This window comes from Balaenoptera acutorostrata, chromosome 15 (assembly GCF_949987535.1).
Source record: "Balaenoptera acutorostrata chromosome 15, mBalAcu1.1, whole genome shotgun sequence".
Taxonomy (NCBI): Eukaryota; Metazoa; Chordata; class Mammalia; order Artiodactyla; family Balaenopteridae; genus Balaenoptera; species Balaenoptera acutorostrata.
The window spans coordinates 38,331,743-38,352,304 of NC_080078.1; the positions used below are offsets into that span (position 1 = coordinate 38,331,743).

General features: G+C 42.7%; 1 protein-coding gene across 3 annotated transcripts in view; it reads left to right on the forward strand.

Annotated features, from left to right (window-relative positions):
- The first annotated feature begins 17,725 nt into the window (after positions 1-17,725).
- MEIOB (meiosis specific with OB-fold) overlaps positions 17,726-20,562 on the forward strand; it is a 32,891-nt gene continuing 30,054 nt past the window's right edge. For all 3 annotated transcript variants that reach the window (XM_057529626.1, XM_057529627.1, XM_057529628.1), the window contains exon 1: positions 17,726-17,895. The gene's annotated coding sequence lies outside the window, so the exon portion shown is untranslated. The remainder of the gene's footprint in view (positions 17,896-20,562) is intronic.

Below are 20,562 nucleotides of genomic sequence, written 5' to 3' on the forward strand. Positions count from 1 at the left end.
GGCCCAAAGCAAGACCTTTCAGCGCTGTGTCAGAAACCTGGGAATGATAAAGATTTCTGTGAGCTTCGCTCATTGTGAGTTACTTAGTACTTCTATGGAACCATTATTGCAGCAGCTAACACGTGGGATCACGTGTCTGAGTAAAATGAAACATCACAAATATCTAGGTGTCAATAACTTTAAATATGGAATAACTTCCCCTGTTTTATTGACATTTTTACTACAGGTTTTTTGATATAATGATCTCAATATTTTTAAAGAGCACTTTTACAGGGGTTCTCAAAGTGCCCACTGTCACAGTTTCCTGGCAAAATGTCAGAACATCAAGAGCTGAGCCTTTAAACCTGAGTTTCAGCCTATCCTAACCCTGCTTTTGCTAGTAACACAGAGCTTTAATTTACGGAGAGAAACCAAGCCCTTCAAAACATCATAGCTCTGGGAGGATCCCACATGCCGCGGAGCAACTAAGCCCGTGAGCCACAACTACTGAGCCCACGTGCCACAACTACTGACACTCACGTGCCTAGAGCCTGTGCTCCGCAACAAGAGAAGCCACTGCAATGAGAAGCTTGCGCACCGCAACGAAGAGTAGCCCCCGCTCAACACAACTGGAGAAAGCCTGCATGCAGCAATGAGGACCCCATGCAGCCAAAAATAAATAAATAAATAAATTTATTTAAACAAAAATCATAGTTCAATTTGTTTCTGTCTTACAAACCAGCAATGTGTTTCTAAAACACACTGGTTGCCACTCAAGCCCTTCAAACGCAATTACTCTCCACTTTGTATAATCGATGCATTTCAGCCATGTTGACCGTAAAGCAATTCCTTTATAGAAACCATTGGTTTTTATGAATTTTTTTTTATGAATTATGGTTTTCTCAGGGTATATGCCCAGTAGTGGGATTGCTGGTTCATATGGTAGTTCTATTTTTAATTTTTTAAGGAACCTCCATATTGGTTGTATCAATTTACATTCCCACCAACAGTGCAAGAGGGTTCCCTTTTCATCACACCCTTTCCAGCATTTATTGTTTCTAGATTTTATAATAATGGCCATTCTGACCGGTGTGAGGTGATACCTCATTGTAGTTTTGATTTGCATTTCTCTAATAATTAGTGACGTTGAGCATCTTCTCATGTGCGTCTTGGCCATCTGTATGTCTTCTTTGGTGAAATGTCTATTTAGGTCTTCTGCCCATTTTTTAATTGAATTGTTTGATTTTTGATATTGAGCTCCATGAGCTATTTATATATTTTGGAGATTAATCCTTTGTCCATTGTTTCATTTGCAAATATTTTCTCCCATTCTGAGGTTTGTCTTTTCGTCTTGTTTATGGTTTCCTTTGCTGTGCAAATGCTTCAAGTTTAATTAGGTTCCATTTGTTTATTTTTGTTATGTGGCACATATATACAATGGAATATTACTCAACCATAAAAAGAAACTAAGTTGAGTTATTTGTAGTGAGGTGGATGGACCTAGAGTCTGTCATACAGAGTGAAGTAAGTCAGAAAGAGAAAAACAAATACCATATGCTAACACATATATATGGAATGTAAAAAAAAAAAAAAGATACTGATGAACCTAGTGGCAGGGCAGGAATAAAGATGTAAACATAGAGAATGGACTTGAGTACACGGGGAGGGGGAGGGGGAAGTTGGGGCAAAGTGAGAGTAGCATCGACATATATACGCTACCGAATGTAAAATAGTTAGCTAGTGGGAAGCAGCAGCATAACACAGGGAGATCAGCTCGGTGCTTTGCAATGACCTAGAGAGGTGGGATAGGGAGGTTGGGAGGGAGGCTCAAGAGGAAGGGGATATGGGGATATATGTATGCATATGGCTGATTCACTTTGTTGTACAACAGAAACTAACACAGTGTTCTGAAGCAATGATACTCCAATAAAGATCTATTAAAAAAAAACTTTACGGACACTTAAATTTGAATTTCATATAATTCCCACATGTCATGAAATATTATTCTTCTTTTGATTTTTTTCAACCATTAAAAAATGTAAAAACTATCGTATGGCTCTCTAGTCAAAAAAAAAACACATGGTGACCAGATTTAGTCCATGGGATACAGCTTGTCAACCCCTGATCTAGATGGCACATTTTGTTCTCCCAGCTCCCAAAACTCTTTCTTCTGGGTCTGGATATTTTCAATGTCTTTTAGAGTTGGATTGCACAGTTACATATTTGCAGAAGGTGCAAACATGTAAAAGATTATTTTTTTCTGTTCATTAACCTGGACTTAAAAAAAGAATCCCACCTGTCCTTTGTTTTTTTACTGGTGAATTTAGTCCATTTACATTAATTGTCATTATTGACCTACCTGGACTTGTTCCTACTATCATTTCAGTTTATCTTTTCTATTTCCTTTTAGTCTTTCCTTACTTAAAAAATGGATGTCGATATTTCCCCCACAATAATATAAGACTTTAGCACACCCTCATTCCTTGGTCTTCTCCCATCCCATGATGTTGGTAACTTTTAATTCTGTCTTATTGTGGATATATTTTCTCTATTTATCTAAACTTAGAGATATCTAAAGAAAAACAATAATATTTTTCAAGGAATTTTAGCATCTGTACTTCCTATATCTTTGTAGCTTCTCTTGTGGTTTCTTTCCTCTTATTTAAATACTTCATCCCAAACAATTTTGCTTGGGTCTTGTGTCTGAAAGCTTCTGAGGCCTGTATGTCTTTAGAATATTTTTATCACATCCTCATTTTTTGAAAGCAGTTTGACTGATTACCAAGTTCTGAGTTATTTTCCTTTAATATTTTGAAAATACTATTCCATTGTCCTTTCCTTTTTTAGGCTTGCAGTTTCACTGTTGCAACATTTATTACAAGGTCCTGGTAGTGATCTTTTAAAATTATTAATATTGAGATATGATTCATATACCATAAAATTCACCCTTTCAAACCACAATTCAGTGATTTCTAGCATATTCACAAAATCATGCAACCATCACCACTCTCTAATTCCAGAACATTTTTATCATGCAAAAAAGAAACCCTGTACTTATTAGCAACCAATCCCTGCTTCCTCCTACCCCCAGCCTCCAGCAACCACTAATCTAATTTCAAAACGACTATGTTGGGACTTCCCTGGTGGTCCAGTGGTAAAGAATCCGCCTTACAATGCAGGGGACATGGGTTCCATCCCTGGTCAGGGAACTAAGATCCCACATGCCACGGGGCAACTAAGCCTGAGCGCCACAACTACTGAGCTCACATGCCTCAAACTAGAGAGCCTGCGTGCCGCAAACTACAGAGCCCACGTGCTGTGGAACCCGCACGCCACACGCCACAACTAGAGAGAAGCCCGCGTGCCGCAATAAAAAGTTCCCGCGTGCCACAACTAAGACCCGAAGCAGCCAAAAATAAATTAGTAAGTAAATAAGTAAATAAAATAATTTTAAAATCTTAAAAAAAAAAAGACTATGTTTTTGCCTATCTGGACATTCCATATCCAGAAAACCATGCTCATTCTCCACCCCATTAAACAACCTCGCAGATCAAGTCTTTACCATCTTTTCCTCTTAGGGGTTGTATTGTGTCTCAGTCCTAAGCCCCAGCACCTCAGAATGTGACCTTATTTGGAAATAGGGTCATTGCAGATTGAGCCCTAATCCAATATGACTGGTGTCCTTATAAAAAGGGGGGATTTGGGTACAGTTAGTCACACACAGAGGGAAGACGATGTTAAGATGCAGGGTGAAGATGGCTTTGTGACTCGAATCTACGAGCCGAGAAACACCAAAGACTGCAGCAAACCCAAGAAGCTGGAAGAGGCAAGGAACCCTGGAGCCCTCAGAGGAAGCACGGCCCTGTGGCACCTTGATCTTGATTTCCGGCTTCCGGAACTGTGAGACAGTACATTTGTGTTGGTTTAGCAACTCAGTTTTTTGGTTATGCAGCCACGGGACAGGAGACCCTTCTCAGACTGTCCTCCTCCAGCGGGGTCCTGGGGGGAGCAGCGGGAGAGCAGCTGCTCTGCTCATGTCTCACAAGCGCTGGGCTTTGGGGCCCTCCTGATTCTACCTGGGGACACCTGGACCAGAAGTGTGGGGCCCCTCAAGCGCAGGGAGCAGGCAGGCACTGCTGTTCCAAAGGTGGTGGTGGGTAGAGGCCAAAGAGGAGCTCACCGCTCCCCTGTTCTTACCTCTAAGGCCACGGGCTGCTTCTGTGCCAGAAGATTCAAACAGCCCTGTCACCCAGGAGCCCCTGTCACCCAGGTGTGCTCACAGGTTGTCCCTTTTGCCTCTCCAGCTCTTCCAGGGTTGATCAGGGGAGGGAGCCACTGCTGTGCTAATGCTACATCTTGGTCTGAACAATCCCACCCACCCATCATATATATATATTTTTTTGTTGGGCATTTTCTCTGTATCAGGTCCTGTGCCAGTCACTGGATACATACGAGGTAAAAATACAAGATATGCCAGCCTTCAGGTTGCCCACAGCCTGGTGAGGGAGCCAGGAACACGTTTCAAGAATAGAAAGTAAACCAGTCACTCCTCACTCACACTCTGGATTAAATCTCTTAGCTGCCCCTGCCTTCGGCCCCAGCGGCGTTCCATGCATCCCTCGTTCCCGGCATGCTAGTCCCTGGCCTTTCCTCAGTTCCTTGAACATATGCCAAGTGATGGAGGTAAGAGAAAACATTGTTTTAATTTTATAGATTAATTGAAACCCAGAGGGGTTACATAATGCACCTCAAATAACTCACCTGAGGGATACTGAAGAGGGATTGAAACTCAGGCCATCTGTGGGGCGGAAATGGTTGGTTAACAACACCCCCTGCCCCGCCCCAATATCATTCCCCTCTTCTTTGATAACAGAAGCTTGAACTTTATCTGGGCACACTGCCACCTGCTTCCCTGGAAACCTTGTGTGGCTGTGTAGCTCCCTAAGCCCTGGGTATATGAGACACAAATCAAAGTGTGTGTAGTTCTTCCAGGAAATCTCCTGCAAAGGATGGGGGCCTGCCCTCTCCCCATGCCTCTTCTTTCATCTTGCCACTTGGAACACAGACTGGATAGCCTGGACCATGAGGATGGGACCACACTCTAGAGGTGGTAGAGCAAGAGCTGGAAAAAGCTTGGGTCCCCAACAGCTTTGCCAAGTAGCCCTAGAGTGTCTGCTTTGAACTTCAATGTGAGAAAGAAACAAACGTCCATCTTGTTTTAGCCTCTGTTATATATATTTTTAACTCTTATTTGCAGTCAGGGTGGGCTTCATGGGTGCACCACTTTGCAGTGGCCCAGGCTCCCTCACTTAGAAGGGTCCCCTCCCCTTGGTTGACTGCTCTGCTGTTGCCATCTTGAAATTCTTAATGATATTTTAACAAGGGGCTTTGTGTTTTCATTTTGAACAGGGCCCTGAACATTCTGTAGCCGGTTCTGTTTGCAGCTGAACCGAATCCTAAATGATACAGTCTGACTCTGAAGCTCATACTCTTGCTGCTCTCTGGACAACTGTCCTCTGGGTTACCCAGGTCTAAGATCAACCTTCTGTGTCTGAAGTGTAGGGAACATGGGTTGTTTTTGCCTCTTAGTGTCCATTGGCCTTTCCATTAGAAGGACTCCCAATTTCCTTTGTGGTTGTGGGTTTGGGAGGGGCGACCTCACCCCAACTCCAGGGCTGGGAATCTGAAGTAGGCCCAAGACAATCAATGTTTTCCATTCCCTGGTCATAGGGTTGATTCAGGATGGGGACATTGACCCACTTGCAGCCAATGACAGGCAGACCTAGAACTTTTTTTTAATTGAAGTATAGTTGCTGTACAATGTTATATAATTTATAGCTGTACAATATAGTGATTCACAATTTTTAAAGGTTATACTCCATTTATAATTATTATAAAATATTGGTTATTTTCCCTATGTTGTACAATATACCCTTGTAGCTTATTTTATTCCTAATAATTTGTACCTCTTAATACCCTACCCCTATATCACCCCTCCCCTGTCCCTCTCCCCACTGGCAACCACTAGTTTGTTCTCTATATCTGTCTGCTTTTTTTTTGTTATATTCACTAGTTTGTTGTATTTTTTAGATTCCTCATGTAAATGATATTCTATTTGTCTTGTATCAAAAGTATTTGTCTTTCTCTTTCTGACTTATTTCACTTAGCATAATGCCCTCCAAGTCCATCCATATTGCTGCAAATGGCAAAATTTCATTCTTTTTTATGGCTGAGTAGTATTCCATTGTATATACATACCACCTCTTCTTTATCCATTCATCTGCTGATGGACACTTAGGTTGCTTCTATGTCTTGGCTGTTATAAATAATGCTGCTATGAACATTGGGGCACATGGGCAGACCCAGACCTTTCGTTTCATCTGTAGAGAAAAGGAGCTCCAACGTGGATGCAGAGAAGCTAAAACCTGAGGACACCGTTTCTGCCCTTGGATGAAGTTTTCTCTCCACCTGGTCCCCGACCCTGACTTTCCAGTTACTAGAACCAATAAACTCCACATCCACCACTACCACCACTATCTTTTTCTTTAAAGCCATTTAAATTGTATTTTCTGTCACTTGCAATGGCAAAAGTCTCAATTAACTCAGAAAATTTTCACAGAGGGAAACCTTCACGCTAATGTCTTAATGAAAATATTAACAGGACTATCAGCTTTGCAGGGTTTTGATGTTTTGTTTTGTTTCTCAGCCACTTTAACACAGCAAATCATGTTTGGGAAAATGATCAAGATGCCTTTTAGGACCTGGGCAGCTAAGAGTCTGTCTAGACTCTCCTGCCTCCATATCACAGTGGAATAAAGAGTCTGTTTACCTAGAGTGTACTTTTAGGTCTTTAAGAAGGATACTCAGAGGTACACCAGATAATAGATAAGTACAATGAACAGCATAAAAATTGTCTATCAATTTTATTAAACAACCATTTCTGCCATCCTCAATTGGATAGGAAACTGGAAAATACCACAATTTTGACTTCTCTAAAATGTTTAGTCTCAAGTTGATATAATTCATAGAGCCAGTAAAATTTAATCTTTTTTGTGTGTCTGTGATAAAGTATACATAACATAAAATTTACCATTTTAACCATTTTTAAGTGTACAATTCAGTGACAGTAAATACTTTCACAGCATCTATAACCATCACCATTATCTATTTCCAGAACTTTATCATTATCCTAAACAGAACTCAGTCTTTATACTCTAATATTTTAAAATTACAACAAAGAACACTGATACAAGACAAACTTGATCCAACTGGGAAACGTTTCTATTTTAATAGGTTGACTCCTTCCTAAACACTGTGATAGCAAACCTATATTTATGCCAGAACTCTGGAAGCATTCACATAAGTAGGTAAAGGGTTTTCAGATGTTAATAATCTAAGATGCGTCTTAGAGCTAGAATTTGAATCTGTCATTCCTAATATCTTTTCTTTTTTTAATTAATTAATTTATTATTTATTTTTGGCCGTGTTGGGTCTTTGTTGCTGCACTCAGGCTTTCTCTAGTTGCGGCGAGCAGGGGCTACTCTTCGTTGCAGTGCGCGGGCTTCTCACTGCGGTGGCTTCTCTTGTTGCGGATCACGGGCTCTAGGCGAGCAGGCTCAGTAGTTGTGGTTCATGGGCTCTAGAGCACAGGCTCAGTAGTTGTGGCGCGCGGGCTTAGTTGCTCTGCGGCATGTGGGATCTTCCCGGACCAGGGCTCAAACCCATGTCCCCTGCATTGGCAGGCAGATTCTTAACCTCTGCGCCACCAGGGAAGTCCTTGTCATTCCTAATTTCTTACTCCCTATAACATTTTACTGTCTTGTCCAGTGGGTTAATAAATTAAAAATTGTATTAAAACTTATAAATCCAAGACGTACCCTGTATTAACATCTCCCCTCATAAAATTATTATTTAAAAGGGAATCTGTATGGAATCACTGTTGTAAACTTTAACATCTTTTCTCTCTAGTTATAGTTCAAAGAACATCATGTTTTCAACATGTTTTCAAGTTTTCCCCCTTACAATTGTAAAGAGACTGATACAATAAATATGTTTTGCTTAGTGGAGAGGCTGGCAAAACATAAATAAAAGGATATGACAGTCTTTTTTCCTATTAATCCGTGGCTTGAAGCCTTTGAAATAACTTGATCAGTGGTTGGTATTGTGTGATATGGTGACCCCCAAATGCCTGTCAGTTCGCTGGCATGCCATTTTTCAACAGCACTGTGTAATTATGGTGGGCTTTATTGACATAATAAATGTGAGAGCACAGGTGGTATCCATTTCCATCTGTTTAATTGAAGAAATGAAAGATCTTTTAATATGGAGTTGACATGGAGAATTTGTCAAGCCACAATAAAATTTTGCAATAGCTGTGACCTTGGGGTCAGAAAATGACTGATCAAGAGGAAAAAATTTTTATGACATAGAAGTGACTATAGTGACTTATTTTATTCTTAGCTGTGAGGCTGGTGGAGAGAATGAACTGCTTCCCACCACCGTCTGTTCTAAAGCTGAGTAGGAAAACCTATACAAATATTGTCTGATGTCATAAGCTATCATTAAAATATGGTCAACCTCTATTTCAAGAATGCTGAAAAAAAAGCGAAGAGTCCTGGAATCCTACTATACTAGGTAGCCCTTTTAAGCTGACATCAGTGTGCACAAACACTAAGACATGAATAAAACGCATCGGTGATTTTCTTTGAAACAGTACATGAGGCCACATACAGATAACTTTTTCTCATACAACTCAAGATGTAAATATCAAAAGAACATTTAATTTAAGGGCAAAACATAAAAAGTTGTGCAAATTCCAAGGATCTTTTTTTAAATTTTTACTTTATATTGGACTACAGTTGATTTACAATGTTGTGTTAGTTTCAGGTGTAACCAAGGATCTTTTTTTTAAAAAAAAAAAAGCTGACTGCTTTCGATCAATGAATTGGAACAGAACTTTGTGCCTTCTATTCATTGCCTCTCCGTCTTAGCTGTGGTAAGAATTAAATGACAGATGGCAAAGAAAACTTTGGCGTGTGTTTAAAGGTGATTCATGCTGTGAAAACTTGAATTTAAACAACAGATAATAATATGTGTTATAAGGGGTACCTTTTTTCTCCCCCTCTTCCATAAACCAGAACTTTTAGGATGGTATAGAAATTTCTGGAAGTTCTCTGCAGACTTGAAGTGTTGGGTTTTCCAATGCCGAGAAGTTCACAGTTGCCTGGCTCATAGTTTCGACAAGAACAATGAGGAAATTTGAGGTTCACTTAAAAAAAATAATGGCTTTATGAGATATAATTCACATATCACACAGTTCACCCTCTTAAAGTATACAATTGAACCATTTTTCGTATAGTTAGAGTTGTGCAACTATCTGGTTCCAGAACATTTTCCTCACCCCTTAAAGAAACCCAGTACCCATGAAACAGTAATTTGCCCCTTTCTCTCCCTCCCCCTAATGCTAGGCAAACATTAATCTACTTTCCGTCTCTACAGATTTGTCTATTATGGTCATTTCACATAAGTGCAATCATATAATGTGTGTCAGTTTGTGACTGGCTTCTTTCACTTAGTATAATGGTTTCAAGTCCCTCCTTGCTGTAACAGGTATCAGTACTTCATTCCTTTTTATGGCCAAATAATATTCCATTGTATGGATAGACCATTTTCACTATTTCTAAGTACATCCATCCATCCGTCAGTTTAGGGACATTTGGATTGTTTCCATTTTGGGTTATTATGAATTATGAACATTGATGTACAACTTTTTGTGTGGACATATGTTTCCAGTTCTTTTTTTTAAAATTACTTAATTTATTTATTTTGGCTGCATTGGGTCTTCATTGCTGTGTGCGGGCTTTCTCTAGTTGCGGCGAGGGGGGGCTACTCTTCGTTACGGTGCTCAGCCTTCTCATTGCGGTGGCTTCTCTTGTTGCGGAGCACAGGCTTTATACGTGCGGGCTTCAGTAGTTGTGGCATGAGGGCTTAATTGCTCTGCGGGTTGTGGGATCTTCCCAGACCAGGGATCGAACCTGTGTCCCCTGCATTGGCAGGTGGATTCTTAACCACTGTACCATCAGGGAAGTCCCAGACAGTAACTCTATGATAAATTGTTTGAGGAACTGCCAGACTCTTTTTCCAAGCAGCTGTGCCTTTTTCATCCCCACCAGCCACGTAGTAAGGTTCTGTTTTCTCTGCATCCCTGCCAACACTTGTTATTGTCTGTCTTTTTAATAATAGTCATCCTCATGGATGTGAAATCGCATATCATTGTTGAGGCTCTTTTTTCAATTTGCATGATTCCATTGCCTGTGGACTAGATGTTTCTCCTCCATTCCCCCTCCTACTGCCCAGCCCTTCCCATAACTCCCATTGTTAATTTTAGGATTATGCCTATTTTAATACCTAATAAAGACCTATTTCCCTCATCACACCCTGTTTCCTAAGCCACTTCGAAGGCCGTCACAATTCCTTCACAACTTTCACTCTGATTGTGGCACCAGGTTGGAACATTCATTACTTGGTGGCATTTCCATGCCTCCTACCACATTTAACAATTCAATTGAGACCCACTCCCCCCACAAAAAAAGTGATCTTAAACGTGTAGAAAACCAATTCGAGGGAAAGAATTTCCCAGTTGATGACCTGTGTGTGTCTGCTGCGTGGAACTTGGTGACACCTGTAGAATGCTGCTGAGGCTGCAGGACCCTGCGTGGCCGTTTCCATCTGAGCTGTACCAAGGAAGGACAGACGCATTGACACTCCCAGGAAACATGTGAGGGTTCTCTGCTTCTTTTGTGTACTAGAATCTGGTTAATTTAGGGAAAGTTGAGTTGAAAAGGAGAATGGTAGAGCCATTTCAATTTGTTTTCATAGGCTGCCTGGCCCCAAAATACTATCAGCCAGGAATACCTGTTATGGTATTTTGCAACCCATTTTAGTGATGGTTATCAATGGAATGTAACCTTCTATGATTTCCCATCCATTATTTCATAGGGATGAGTACACTAACCATGACCCTTATGAGTTTAAAATAAAAGGGGGTGGGGGAGGAGTCATGTTTATTTACATTTTACATCGAGTAGAATAACTCTTCTAAGATTGTTACAGCAAACTAAGTTAGAACTAGAAAGAACTTGAAGAAGCCCTAAAATACAAATCTAATTGATCTCCCCTCATCACACACAGCAACCTCTATACACCCCAAGTGAGTAAGATGCCCCTCCTCCTTTTCAGCATTGCCACATTTTAGAGGTTGATATTATTCATGATTATCGAATGATTCTGTGCAAGTTGCCACATTAACAATGAGAGGATTCTGACATGAGCAAGCTTTCAAAAGCTTCATTCTAGGAGAGACTGACATATAAACAAATAAATAGACTGCATTTTCCCACAGGGTTTGGACTTTTGTATTCATCTCTGTCCCACTGGATCAGTCCAAACCTTTTATTTGACACATAAGGAAAATGAAGCTCAGAGAGTCTTGACCGACACAGCTAATTAGTGGCAAAACTGAAATTTTGACCGCACAGGCTGACTTTTAGTTTCTAGGATTCATTTATTTTCTTGTTTTAGACAACTGTGCGATAAAACAGCTAAGATGAGAGAACTCTGACTAATGTGCACTGAAATTAAGCATGTTGAGAAATATCCATGGTCCTTATCCCAGAGTGATCATTAAAAATAAAAATGTCTTTTGTAACTGAGGTTTTCTCTTGCTTCCTTTAGCATTTGCCCAACGTGTGGACAACACAGACAGGCTCTCGAGCTCTGAGCAGATTCCTAAACATGTAAAATAAACTGAACACAGAACAACATCTGGGATTTGGACCCAGAGGAAGGAAAGCGTAGGGCTGCATGTGGAAATCGGCTTTTCCCAAGCACCCATACTCTTAGCTTGGAGTAATTTGGACTATAAAGTCACCTAATTGGGCAGTCGTCATTCACGATGGTGTGGTGGCTTCATGCGGGGTAGCTCTTAAAAATGTCTTCTAGAAGTAACAATGAAGTGCTGAGTGTCAGCCTCACTGACAATGAAAAACATGGGAATAAAGACTGTTGTCACAGGACCAGTAGCTGTTCCGCATCTGTTAAACTATTTGTATATTTGCAGTGCGGGAAATTCATTACTAAACATAAATTCATTACCTCTCTAAAAGTCTTGGGGGGAAGGGGCATATTTTAGAGAAATGGTGGGAAAGAGGGCTAGAGTTTTAATTTGAGTCCAAATTCTAGAACGTGATGAATTCCAAACTAAGGAATTGTTATTTTAATCCTGGGATCTGTAAACAGTGGCTCACAGGCCAAATCCGGCCCACTGCCTGTTTTGTAAATAAAATTTTATTGGACACAGACATGCTCGTTTGTTCAGGTATTGTCTATGGGTACATTTTACACTATGCAGGTAGAGTTGAGTCATTTTGACAAGACCATCTGGCCCACAGTGCCCTTTATATGATGACCCCTTACAGAAAAAGCTGGGCCCCGTAAAATAGGCAGGATTGAAGATTTCACAGCAGGGGAATGCTGGGATGGGAGCTGGGAGCTTAATCCAGCAGGAGGGTGTAGGGGGGCTGGACCAGGCAGAGGTAAGCTTCCAACATGACACCACTGGGGCGAAATGAAGCAACAGAAATGGGAAGACCAGGGCAGGTTCAAGAGGTTTTCTAAATATGTGGGAATAGGATCTAAAAAAGAGTGGATATATGTATATGTGTAACTGATTCATTTTGCTGTTCAGCAGAAACTAACACAACATTGTAAACCAACTATACTCCAATAAAACTTAATTTAAAAAATTAATTGCTTATATCTGGAATCTAAAAAAACAAGGGTACAAATGAACTTATTTACAAAGCAGAAGTAGAGTCAGGGATGTAGAAAACAAAGGTATGGTTACCAGGGGATGGCGGGGGGGAAGGTAGGATGAACCGGGAGATTGGGACTGACGTATACACTACTATACACTACTATATATAAAATAGATAACTAATAAGAACCTGCTATATAGAACAGGGAACTCTACTCAATACTCTGTAATGGCCTAAATGGGAAAAGAATCTAAAATAAAAAAGAGTGGATATATGTATATGTATGTTATAACTGATTCACTTTGCTGTACAACTGAAACTAACACAACATTGTAAATCAACTACACTCCAATAAAAATTTAATTAAAAAGTTAAAAGAAAGAAAGAAAGAAAAGATTTTCCAAAGAAAAATAGAACCCAACAGCTGATTAGGTGAAGGTAGAGTAGAAGATGCAAGGCTACATTTCAGGCTCTGAGCTTGGGTTACTAGTGCACGTTTATGACAGAACGTGAAGAAGAAGGGCCAGCCTGAGCTTCTGAGTTTAGTTTTAGGTGCCCTGAGCTTAGCTCCACCTGGTCCCTCTAGTGGGTAGAGATGCCTGCAGCCGGGTGGCACTATGGAGCTGGAAGCTGAGAGGTCAGTGATGTGGTTCATTGCAATGTAGCTGGTAAAGTTGTTTGCAATAATTTCAGAAGGTTTAAAAAATTGTATATGTCTAACATAAACTGTGGTGAAACTGGCCCAGGACAGCCCTCCAGAGAGGTGGGCCTTCCTAATGTTGTCACAGGAGTAACCCTCCAGTGGGGCGGGCTGGGGGGCAGCCGGGTTCTCTTCCCCAAATGGAAGCCTGTGTTTTGTGTGCTCATGACCTCCTTCTCCTCCAGCTCTCCTTCCCTCAACACGTTCTCTTTGGTACAGTGCACAGCAGGCATGTAGGGCACAGAAAGGACACACTGCAATACGTAGCATGGACCACAGACACCAAATGACAGGCACCGTGGCTCGATTCCAGACCACCGCAATAAAACTGAGTCGCACAAGTGTTTTGGTTTCCTTGTGCATATAAAAGTTATATTTACACTATGCTTAGTCTATTAAATGTGCAATAGCATTATGTCTAAAAAAAACAATGTACATACCTTAATTTAAAAGTTCTTTACCGGGGGACTTCCCTGGTGGTGCAGTGGTTAAGAATCTGCCTGCCAACGCAAGGGACTGGGGTTCAAGCCCTGGTCCGGGAAGATCTCACATTCCACGGAGCAACTAAGCCCGTGAGCCACAGCTACTGAGTCCACGTGCCTCATCTACTGAAGCCCCTGCGCCTAGAGCCTGTGCTCCACAAGAGAAGCAACCGCAATGAAAAGCCCGTGCACTGCAATGAAGAGTAGCCCCCGCTCGCCACAACTAGTGAAAGCCCTCGCCCAGCAACGAAGGCCCAACCCAGCCAAAATAAATAAATAAATAAAATAAATTTATAAAAAATAAAAGAGGGCTTCCCTGGTGGCGCAGTGGTTGAGAATCTGCCTGCCAATGCAGGGGACAGGGGTTCGAGCCCTGGTCTGGGAAGATCCCACATGCCGCGGAGCAACTAGGCCCGTGAGCCACAATTACTGAGCCTGCGCGTCTGGAGCCTGTTCTCCGCAACAAGAGAGGCCGCGACAGTGAGAGGCCCGCGCACCGCGATGAAGAGTGGCCCCCGCTTGCCGCAACTAGAGAAAGCCCTTGCACAGAAACGAAGACCCAACACAGTAAAAAATAAATAAATAAATAAATAAATAAATAAATAAATAAAGAGAGAGAATCATAATAAAACTAGGTGTGACTGTGTTCCAGACCCTGCTCCTGACTCAGTTTAGTTTATTTACTGTAGATCAGCTCGTACATCAGGCTCTCAGTAGGTTTTTCCGTTTCACTTTGTAGTTAAACCCTGATCCTTAACTAATTTCATTCATTCGCCAACGTTTACAGTTTCCCCTCTCAGTTACTGTGCTCGGGGAACAAATCAAGTTTTTGTTGTTGTTGTTTGAGCCCCTCGGACTTGAGAAGGAATCTGTTCTTCCCACAGCTCCTGAATCCTGACTCAGCAGTTTGCAGGGAACATTCCTGGGCTCGTGGTCCTCAGGTTACTCCGGAGCTGCTACTGCTTTGTGTTTTTATGAACGCTCTCTTTTCCGATGCAACTTCAAATTTTCCTGAATCCGTCTCCCCCCAAATGCCTCTCATGTGCTCCAATAGCTCTTCAATTGCTCCATTTTGCCCCTAAACCCGATTTCCACATTTAGTTTTTCCAACCCCATTCACGGGTTACTTCGCTTCTCTTCAGAAAAATTTTGCAAAAATTTACACAAATATCTGTAAATGCTAGTGCAGCTACATCTGTTTTTTTTTATGGTTAATTGATTTTCTTTCTTTTTTTTTTTAGTTGAAGTATAGTTAATTTACAATGTTGTGTTAGTTTCAGGTGTACAGCAAAGTGATTCGGTTATATATATACATATATATATTTTTCAGGTTCTTTTCCCTTATAGGTTATTACAAAATACTGAGTACATTTCCCCATGCTATACAGTAGGTCCTTGTTGTACAATCTGTTTAAATGTTGGCTGGTCCCATTACAGACGGAAGAGTGGAGAGTGAGGCTAATAATTAAGTTGCCTGTATTTCAGCTCCTGGGAGGGATATTGTAATCACTGGACCAACTTTAGAAAAGTTATTTTGTTGTTGAATAAATAAAAGGTGGTCTTGTAATTCATTAAAAGAATTGTCAATTTTTTCCCCACCAATTAGTACGTGTGAAGTTGATTACTACATGTTTTCCCTGTCACGCCTTTGTGACATGCTCCTTGATGGTCTGACAGCTGACATGCTCCGGGGAGGTGACGGGTGTAGCCTCACGCCATTTCTTTAGCCAGACACACAAGCTATTTCAGTGCTGACCTTTGTTCACTCACCCTCGACTTCTACATCAAGTGGCAAGGCTAGGCATTCCCTGTCCTTGCTTCTGTTCACATCCATCCAAAATGTATTAAGTTAATTCTATTGTGAAGAACAAAGCAAGTTCACAGAATTGCTATAAAAATGGAAGAAATGAATGATTTACGCAATGGGGGGGGGTCCCAATTTTATTATTAACATCAAACAATCCCATTCTTTCACGCTTGTGTTTTGAAGCAGCATGTCTTATGAAAAGCCTGTTGTATCCTGGTGAGGCTGACTATGCTTGCTTAATCTTAGATAGCTCTCAGCAAAAATTAATTTGCTAAAATATGAAAAAATACAAAAAAAATTTAAACCATTATTCCCCCACTGAGGCTCAAATGAAAAGTGCATGCAAACTATTTCTATACCTTTTTTTTTTCTTTAGAATTGACTTAAAATCTTTAGGGAAGATCAACGCATGTTCTTGTAAAGACAAAGACTGGAAAGGAATATGGAAAAAATTTTAAAGCTTTCTCTATTAAATTTTAAATGGTGGGAATGCAGGTACTTCATTTTCCTTTCCACTATTATTTAGGAAATTAAAAACTAACAAAGGAAGGAATTCCCTGGCTGTCCAGTGGTTAGGACTCGGTGCTCTCACTGCTGGGGCCTGAGTTCAATCCCTGGTCAGGAAACTAAGATCCTGGAAACCGTGCAGCCCTGCAAAAAAAAAAAAAAAAAACACCCCACAAAAAAACACTATGTTTTGATAACTACATAAGACTTGTCCCTGATGTATTTTTCTTTTGTCGTATATGGTTGTGTAATAAGTATCAAAGTTGTTTTTCCTTTTAAAGAAAGAAGCTCAATAATTTAAGTAATGCTACATGTGGACAGTAGTTTGTGACAAATTTAAAGGATTTTGTTATTGGATCTTAACTTATTTGCCCCTGATTAGTACTCTATTAACAAAAATTAGTTTATAAGTCATTAGACTAAAAAGATTTCCAAATGGTACTAACTAAAAAGCTAGCGATATTTTGTCAGGTTCACCTAAGCTCAATATTTAGCACATCAAATTATACATATAGTGTATATCTATATGTATATATCTGAAATGATATAAATAGCATCATCAGTATTCATCGTTATTGTTCTAGCAGCCTGGCCTTCCTTTACACTCCCCCATCAGGTGACAGGGTCTGCATCCAGCACCCATTCCCCTTCTAAAAGCCTTATGAGCAATCATGCACCCTTTCCTTCCATGCACTATTCTTTTGAGATAGAGTCACACGCAGTAATAAGAAATAATAGAGATCCCTGTTACACTCGATCCACTTCTCCCCAATCAGAACATCCTGCAAGCTCACAACTAGGTTACTGAAGTAGACACACCCAGTCTTTTCCAGATTTCCCTGGTTTCACTAGCACTTGTTTGTAGGTGTGCATTCAGCTGCTGCACTTTCTATAGCAACGCCTCCTGCATTTCTGCCGTGTTTCAGCAGAAAAGATCCCCAGCATCTTCCTGGGCGCCTGGTTCTTAGCACCCCGGACTCCCGCCCCGGAGGGTCCTCGAGTCTGGAGGACAGGCTTGGGCCCCCGGGAAAGGAAAGAAACGGGAACCACTCGCACCCAGCCTCCCGGAGTCTCGCTCCTCATGACCCGCACTCCAGAAGGACTGAGGCCCTCAAGGCGGCCCGAGGGAACAGGGCAGGGCCGAGGGCGGAGTCAGGGCGCAGGGGCGGGGCTGGATAGGAGTTAGAACTCGGTGTCAGGGCATGTGTGGAATCGGAGTTCGGGGGCGGGGCGGGGGTGGGGTCGGAGCTGGGGGTCGGAGCAGAGCCCGGGCGTGGGTGGAGTCGAAGCTCGTGGGGCGGGGAGGGGCGGGGAGGGGCGGGGAGGGGCGGATTCGGGGGCGAAGTCTGAGGTCGGCGGGGGCGGGGCAGAGTCGGCGTGGGTGGAGTCGGCTCTCGGGACGGGCGGGGCCAGCGCGAGGCGGGGCGGGGCCTGCGCTAACGGTCGCGCGGCATTCCTCGGGCGACGGTAGTCGAGCTGTTGGGTTGTGCGCAGAACGCGCTGTGGAGAAGCGGCCAGGCGGGGCCTGTGTGTGGTAGACCGCTGTCCAGGTGCGAGGAGCGGCTAAGCGAGCGCTCCCGGGAGAAGCCGGCGCGGACGCCTGAGGTGAAGCCCGGTGGCGGCGGGCGGCGGGTCCCGCGCGGCTGTGGGCGGTGGATGGCTGGCTCTCGTCCGCTCCTGAGGGCGGATCTCAGGGCTGCGGCGTCCGCGGTGGGAGCGGCCTCCCCTCCCAGCTGCCCGCGCGCTTGGCGGGTGGTGGCGAAGGCGAGGCCCGCGCCTCTGAGCCCCCGGCCCCGAGTCCTGGCCGACCCTCGGGCTATCCCCGTCTCCCCGCGCGGTGGAAGCCGGCGGGTTAGGGTTCGTAGGACACGCCCGGATGCGAAGTGGGCAGGTGACGTCGGCTTCTAGTCCAAACACGCGGGGACACAGTCACGTAGAAACACGCAGAACACCTTAGAGTGTGGACGTCCGCGTAGAGCGCGGCGAGTGCAGACGCGGGGGTGTAATCATGCGGGATATATACCCACGTCCTACAGTGACTCAAAAATGAATTCCCCCCAGAGACTGGCTTACGTTAGGGTTCGCGCTTCGTGTTGGACATTCTGTGGGTTTGACAGATGCCTGAGGACACACAGGGTTACAGGATCCTTCAGAGCAGTTTCACTGCCTCGGAAACTCCCTACCCACGACTCACCCCTCCCTCCCGCAACTTTAGATGGTGTGCTGTCTCTATAGTTTTGCCTTTTCCAGAATGTCATAGAGATGGAATCTTCAGAATACATTTTAAAACATAGAGTGAATAGGGAGAGTCGCATTTCACCTCAGAGTTTCAAAGGGACCGCTTTCAATCCCTGTTTGCCAAGCGCTGGACTTCTCATCTATAAGGTGCAAAAGTGTGAGGAGGGCATGAAATGACAAACTTTGGGAAATGGTATTTGAATGCAAGTCACGCATGTTTCCTCTTTCTTTCCTCCCTCCCTCCCTCCCTCCCTTCCTCTCCTTCCTTCCTTCCTTCCTTCCTTCCTTTTTTTTTTCTCTCCTTCCTTCCTTCCTCCCTCTTTTTTTTCCTCTCCTTCCTTCCTTCCTCCCTCCCTCTCTCTTTCTTTCTCTCTCTTTCTCTTCTTCATTCTTTTTTTCAAAACAGCTTTTAGTTAGAAAATTTGAAACTACCTTGAATGGTTACTAACAAGCATTCTTCTAGAATTTCAAACTACAGGGCGTGCCCTGGTGGTCTAGTGGTTAGGACTTGGCCCTTTCACTGCCATGGCCTGGTTCATTCCCTGGTTGGGGAACTAAAATCCCACAAGCCGCACGATGGGGCCGGGAAAAAAAAAAAAAAAAGTGCAAAATTTGCTGAGTTCCCATTGAAGCAGTAAAAGGAGTAAAATCTACTTTTTTGAATTGGATTTATAAAGATAATTGAGCAACTGTTCCCCTCTGTGAGAGATGACCAATTTTGTCAAAGTTTGTTAAAAAATCTTTGGTTTGTGATGAAAGTTTGGGGGGATTTCCATGTATAGAAATAACCACATAAAGAGGACTTCTCTATAGTAGCCCCAGCACAGAGTAAAATAGCAAATTATAGGACCATCATTGCTGAGCTCTTTGAAAGCTCTATTTATCTAGAATAGCAGGATATAAACTCTACTTGTTTCTATAATTTAAATGCTGGATATAAATGTAAAATTAGCTGTTAACTAAAGTTCTATTTATCCAAAAAGTTAATTATAGCAATATTATTCTCAAATTACAAATCAGGTTGATTTTAGGACTCATTCATTAATTTAGTCAGCAAATAACCAGTAACTCCTATGCATGATGCACTAAACTAGGCACTGTAGGACACAAAAGGGGGCAAGATAAGGCACAGCCCTATCATCATAGATCCCACTCTGTAATGAGGGAGAAAGACAGCACACAAGCAACAATTATGAATTAGGAATGCTAAGAGAGGGAATAGAGGCTGGGGGATACTTGAAGGAGGGTAGTAGGAAAGTCTTCTCTTTGAGATCCAAAGAATGCTGAAGATCCTGTCTTGGGAAGATGTGAGGGTGGCATTGGAGAGGATGCTCAAGGAAGAGGGAACTGTGTATACCAAGGCCCCAGGTCCCATCTGTGGAAAGGAGAGCAGCCGCGGTGTCTGGAGAGTGGTAATGGGGGTGGGGGGTGGGGGAGGCAGGGAATAATGTGAAATGAGGAGGAGACGGGCAGAGGCCAGATCAGCTGGGCGTTACAAGACTGTAGCAGAGTTTGGATTTAACTGCGTGCAACTGGGAAGAGTTTTAAGCAAGGGAGAGACAATCTAAGTTTTTAAAGAATTCTCAGTTGTGTGGGGAAGAGATGGAGGAGGCACGAGTGGAAGCAGAGGGTGGTAAGGTCAGGGAGATGGGGGGAAATGATCAGATTCAAGAGATAATTAGGAGGGAGAATTGGCAGGACTTGGTAAGGATTGTTTTGGATCTGGGCGGTGAAAGAGAGGAAAGGTTAATGATGACAGAGTGGATGGTAAGGGAATTTTCTTTCTTTTTTCTTTTTTTTAACATTTATTTACTTGGCTGCTCTGGGTCTTCGTTGTGGCTCTCGGGATCTTTGCTGCCGCATGTGGGATCTTTAGTTGAGGCATGTGGGATCTAGTTCCCTGACCAGGGATCGAACCCGGGCCCCCTGCATTGGGAATTCGGAGTCTTAGCCACTGGATCACCAGGGAAGTCCGGTAATGGAATTTTCTGTTGGTAGGGTCTGAGGTAGCTCCAAGGCACCAGCACAGCACCT